Below are 6,000 nucleotides of genomic sequence, written 5' to 3' on the forward strand. Positions count from 1 at the left end.
GAGCTCATCTAGGTAGTGCCCCTTGAAGTGGGACGTAAAAAAGATGGATAGCACTGGAGAATGCAGGCATCGATCCCGCTACCTCTCGCATGCTAAGCGAGCGCTCCACCATTTGAGCTAATTCCCCTCGATGATGGAGAGGAGGTGTCCATCGCGCTCAAAGACAAAGACGAGGTGCGATCACTGGCTACCTTTTAATTGTAGATTCGAGTTCAAATCTCGGTGGGACCTGCATTTGCCAGGAATGTGTGCAGTACCTCGTTCGAAAAAACATTTTCGGCAGCACTGAGCCGTAAGAGCTCATCTAGGTAGTGCCCCTTGAAGGGGGGCGTAAAAAGGATGGACAGCACTGGAGAATGCAGGCATCGATCCCACTACCTCTCGCTTGCGCCTACTGCTTCCTACCGATTGAGCCAAAGTAAGCCCAAAGTAAGCCCACGTGAGCCAATCGTGTTTCTCTGCTGTGACTTACTTTTGACCAATCGCGTTCTCTCCTGTGGCTTACTTTTGACCAATCGTTTTTCTCTCCTGTGGCTTACTTTTGACCAATCGCCTTTCTCTCTTGTGGCTTACTTTTGACCAATCGCGTTTCACTCCTGGCTCTGCTCCTGTGGCTTACTTTTGACCAATCGGCGACCGCTATTATTATCGTCATCTTTGCAATCTTTGCAACAGGTAAGTCTATTCTTCACGACTGTATAATCGATCATTATTCATTCATAAACAGTGTTTGTTTTTGGACAATTAAACATGCCAATAAAGCTAGCTAGCGTGTAATAGCACACGTTTTATTCTGTACATGTGAACCTGCAACTTTACCATGATATACAGTAAAAAACATGCCACTACTGTCAAGATAATTAGCCGACCGCTAATTAAGCTATATCCTCCTTAAACCATTTTTTTTGTTGTTGTTAATTTAGTATTTTTTTGTGTCATTCATTACATTATTATATACATTACTCCAGCCCACGTGCCCACCACCACTGTGCCCACTGCATCTGTCCTCACTGATGCTGTGCCCACTGCCACTGTGTCTGTTCCTCCTCCACCTACTGCCACTAAGAACAGGCCACTGCTGGCGACCAATGTGTAGGCCCTGTTGGCGCGGGGGAAGCATTTATTTGCTTCACAGCTGGCACAAAAGATTTTGTCTCCAGCCAAACCCTGTAAGTGGGTAAGTTTTTTCTTTTTTCTCCAGCCACTGCAGGCTCGAGAGGCCCTGCTCCTGCCCCGGCTCGTGCTACTGCCCCTGCTCCTGCCCCTTATCCTGCTCCTCCAGCATTGTGGACCCCTGGCCAGGTGTCCCAGTCGCCTGCAGAGCTTCCTGTCCACTGGAAAGAGCAACTCCAATCTTTCCAGCAAGGCCTTCAACCCCTGTCCCTCTGCACCAGGACCATCCTCACTACAGCCACCCACAGGACTGCAGCGCCCTGCCCAGCCTCCTCTGCAGTCTCCTCCTCTGCGGCCTGCCCAGCCTCCTCTGCAGTCTCCTCCTCTGCGCCCTGCCCAGCCCCTCTGCAGTCTCCTCCTCTGCGCCCTGCTCAGCCTCCTCTGCAGTCTCCTCCACAGCCTTCTGTCCAGCCAAGTGCTGCCTCTGCTCCTGCAACATCAACTGGGTCCAGTGTTGCAGACCAGGCTCCTGTAAGTAAGCTTCTCATTAATGCGTGTGCAGGTCCTGCAGCGTGATTTCCAATGACCACAAAAAAAGAGGCCGCATTTCCTCTGTGCTGGAAACTTTGCACTGGCTACCTTTTAATAGTAGATTTAATCAAAAAATTGCGCTTTAAGCCATGGAAGCTGAAATGTTTGCGGCCCGGCAGCAGCAGGGAGGATGTATGTTTCGGATCGTTGGTCTAGGGGTATGATTCTCGCTTAGGGTGCGAGAGGTCCGGGGTTCAAATCCCAGACGAGCCCATTATTAGGCTTTGCTTTTAATCTCTTCAGCCTGATTAGGGCAACCAGGATATTTGTGAGAAATTGGGGATAAAATGTGCCAGAGAGAGGCCGGTTAGCTCAGTTGCTTAGAGCGTGGTGCTAATAACGCCAAGGTGGCGGGTTTTCATCCCCGTACGGGCCACTCATTGTCTCTCTGGGACCTTCGCTCTGCTCTTCTCGAAAATGACGGGCGGTCTCCCAGACATCGCTGCTGGCTAAACCATACAAGTATCTGGCCGAAATAGCTGCGTTGTGAGAGCGTTAGACTGAAGATCTAAAGGTCCCTGGTTCAATACCGGGTTTCGGCAGAGGAACCAGGTCCGCCTCTTTTAGTCTACCTGATTCCACCTAGCCTCATCGCTATCTGCCTCTCAGACAGCCAGCTAGCAGTGTGTGTTGGTTCCATGGTGTAATGATTAGCACTCTGGGCTTTGAATCCAGAAATCTGAGTTCAAATCTCGGTGGAACCTTTTTAGGTTCTTTGCGGAAGGGAGGGAAAAAACAGAAGTGATGCGCAACTGCTGACGTGGCGGTGAAATTGGCACTCTCAGACCGAGTCGGAATTGGGGAAACATGGGCTTAAAAAGCAAAGTCTTCATTTGCTCCTTGCTATCGTGCTTCTGGACTCAATGACTTAAATCCTTGCTATCGTGCTTCTGGACTCAATGACTTAAATCTCTGCTGCTCATGGGAAAAGTTGACACACGCCAAGGTTCCATGGTGTAATGGTTAGCACTCTGGGCTCTGAATCCAGCGATCCGAGTTCAAATCTCGGTGGGACCTGCTTTTGCCAGGAATGTGTGCAGTACCTCGTTCAAAAAAACTTTTTCGGCAGCACTGAGCCGCAAGAGCTCATCTAGGTAGTGCCCCTTGAAGTGGGACGTAAAAAAGATGGATAGCACTGGAGAATGCAGGCATCGATCCCGCTACCTCTCGCATGCTAAGCGAGCGCTCCACCATTTGAGCTAATTCCCCTCGATGATGGAGAGGAGGTGTCCATCGCGCTCAAAGACAAAGACGAGGTGCGATCACTGGCTACCTTTTAATTGTAGATTCGAGTTCAAATCTCGGTGGGACCTGCATTTGCCAGGAATGTGTGCAGTACCTCGTTCGAAAAAACATTTTCGGCAGCACTGAGCCGTAAGAGCTCATCTAGGTAGTGCCCCTTGAAGGGGGGCGTAAAAAGGATGGACAGCACTGGAGAATGCAGGCATCGATCCCACTACCTCTCGCTTGCGCCTACTGCTTCCTACCGATTGAGCCAAAGTAAGCCCAAAGTAAGCCCACGTGAGCCAATCGTGTTTCTCTGCTGTGACTTACTTTTGACCAATCGCGTTCTCTCCTGTGGCTTACTTTTGACCAATCGTTTTTCTCTCCTGTGGCTTACTTTTGACCAATCGCCTTTCTCTCTTGTGGCTTACTTTTGACCAATCGCGTTTCACTCCTGGCTCTGCTCCTGTGGCTTACTTTTGACCAATCGGCGACCGCTATTATTATCGTCATCTTTGCAATCTTTGCAACAGGTAAGTCTATTCTTCACGACTGTATAATCGATCATTATTCATTCATAAACAGTGTTTGTTTTTGGACAATTAAACATGCCAATAAAGCTAGCTAGCGTGTAATAGCACACGTTTTATTCTGTACATGTGAACCTGCAACTTTACCATGATATACAGTAAAAAACATGCCACTACTGTCAAGATAATTAGCCGACCGCTAATTAAGCTATATCCTCCTTAAACCATTTTTTTGTTGTTGTTAATTTAGTATTTTTTTGTGTCATTCATTACATTATTATATACATTACTCCAGCCCACGTGCCCACCACCACTGTGCCCACTGCATCTGTCCTCACTGATGCTGTGCCCACTGCCACTGTGTCTGTTCCTCCTCCACCTACTGCCACTAAGAACAGGCCACTGCTGGCGACCAATGTGTAGGCCCTGTTGGCGCGGGGGAAGCATTTATTTGCTTCACAGCTGGCACAAAAGATTTTGTCTCCAGCCAAACCCTGTAAGTGGGTAAGTTTTTTCTTTTTTCTCCAGCCACTGCAGGCTCGAGAGGCCCTGCTCCTGCCCCGGCTCGTGCTACTGCCCCTGCTCCTGCCCCTTATCCTGCTCCTCCAGCATTGTGGACCCCTGGCCAGGTGTCCCAGTCGCCTGCAGAGCTTCCTGTCCACTGGAAAGAGCAACTCCAATCTTTCCAGCAAGGCCTTCAACCCCTGTCCCTCTGCACCAGGACCATCCTCACTACAGCCACCCACAGGACTGCAGCGCCCTGCCCAGCCTCCTCTGCAGTCTCCTCCTCTGCGGCCTGCCCAGCCTCCTCTGCAGTCTCCTCCTCTGCGCCCTGCCCAGCCCCTCTGCAGTCTCCTCCTCTGCGCCCTGCTCAGCCTCCTCTGCAGTCTCCTCCACAGCCTTCTGTCCAGCCAAGTGCTGCCTCTGTTCCTGCAACATCAACTGGGTCCAGTGTTGCAGACCAGGCTCCTGTAAGTAAGCTTCTCATTATTCGTGTGCAGGTCCTGCAGCGTGATTTCCAATGACCACAAAAAAAGAGGCCGCATTTCCTCTGTGCTGGAAACTTTGCACTGGCTACCTTTTAATAGTAGATTTAATCAAAAAATTGCGCTTTAAGCCATGGAAGCTGAAATGTTTGCGGCCCGGCAGCAGCAGGGAGGATGTATGTTTCGGATCGTTGGTCTAGGGGTATGATTCTCGCTTAGGGTGCGAGAGGTCCGGGGTTCAAATCCCAGACGAGCCCATTATTAGGCTTTGCTTTTAATCTCTTCAGCCTGATTAGGGCAACCAGGATATTTGTGAGAAATTGGGGATAAAATGTGCCAGAGAGAGGCCGGTTAGCTCAGTTGCTTAGAGCGTGGTGCTAATAACGCCAAGGTGGCGGGTTTTCATCCCAGTACGGGCCACTCATTTTCTCTCTGGGACCTTCGCTCTGCTCTTCTCGAAAATGACGGGCGGTCTCCCAGACATCCCTGCTGGCTAAACCATACAAGTATCTGGCCGAAATAGCTCAGTTGGGAGAGCGTTAGACTGAAGATCTAAAGGTCCTTGGTTCAATACCGGGTTTCGGCAGAGGAACCACGTCCGCCTCTTTTAGTCTACCTGATTCCACCTAGCCTCATCGCTATCTGCCTCTCAGACAGCCAGCTAGCAGAGTGTGTTGGTTCCATGGTGTAATGATTAGCACTCTGGGCTTTGAATCCAGAAATCTGAGTTCAAATCTCGGTGGAACCTTTTTAGGTTATTTGCGGAAGGGAGGGAAAAAACAGAAGTGATGCGCAACTGCTGACGTGGCGGTGAAATTGGCACTCTCAAACCGAGTCGGAATTGGGGAAACATGGGCTTAAAAAGCAAAGGCTTCATTTGCTCCTTGCTATCGTGCTTCTGGACTCAATGACTTAAATCCTTGCTATCGTGCTTCTGGACTCAATGACTTAAATCTCTGCTGCTCATGGGAAAAGTTGACACACGCCAAGGTTCCATGGTGTAATGGTTAGCACTCTGGGCTCTGAATCCAGCGATCCGAGTTCAAATCTCGGTGGGACCTGCTTTTGCCAGGAATGTGTGCAGTACCTCGTTCGAAAAAACTTTTTCGGCAGCACTGAGCCGCAAGAGCTCATCTAGGTAGTGCCCCTTGAAGTGGGGCGTAAAAAGGATGGACAGCACTGGAGAATGCAGGCATCGATCCCACTACCTCTCGCTTGCGCCTACTGCTTCCTACCGATTGAGCCAAAGTAAGCCCAAAGTAAGCCCACGTGAGCCAATTGTGTTTCTCTGCTGTGGCTTACTTTTGACCAATCGTGTTCTCTCCTGTGGCTTACTTTTGACCAATCGTGTTTCTCTCCTGTGGCTTACTTTTGACCAATCGCCTTTCTCTCCTGTGGCTTACTTTTGACCAATCGCGTTTCTCTCCTGGCTCTGCTCCTGTGGCTTACTTTTGACCAATCGGCGACCGCTGTTATTATCGTCATCTTTGCAATCTTTGCAACAGTTAAGTCTATTCTTCACGACTCTATAATCGATCATTATTTATTCATAAACA

General features: G+C 49.6%; 3 non-coding genes across 3 annotated transcripts; all 3 read left to right on the forward strand.

The window, feature by feature from the left end:
- Positions 1–2,649: 2,649 nt before the first annotated feature.
- On the forward strand, positions 2,650–2,721 carry trnaq-cug (transfer RNA glutamine (anticodon CUG)). Its single transcript has one exon. It is a non-coding gene; the product is annotated as a tRNA-Gln (tRNA).
- Positions 2,722–4,957: 2,236 nt separating this feature from the next.
- trnaf-gaa (transfer RNA phenylalanine (anticodon GAA)) lies at positions 4,958–5,030 on the forward strand. Its single transcript has one exon. It is a non-coding gene; the product is annotated as a tRNA-Phe (tRNA).
- A 403-nt stretch (positions 5,031–5,433) lies between these two features.
- On the forward strand, positions 5,434–5,505 carry trnaq-cug (transfer RNA glutamine (anticodon CUG)). Its single transcript has one exon. It is a non-coding gene; the product is annotated as a tRNA-Gln (tRNA).
- Positions 5,506–6,000: the final 495 nt, after the last annotated feature.

This window comes from Siphateles boraxobius, unplaced genomic scaffold, assembly GCF_051911475.1.
Source record: "Siphateles boraxobius isolate OS27281-9 unplaced genomic scaffold, OSU_SipBor_1 19, whole genome shotgun sequence".
In the NCBI taxonomy this organism is placed as follows: Eukaryota; Metazoa; Chordata; class Actinopteri; order Cypriniformes; family Leuciscidae; genus Siphateles; species Siphateles boraxobius.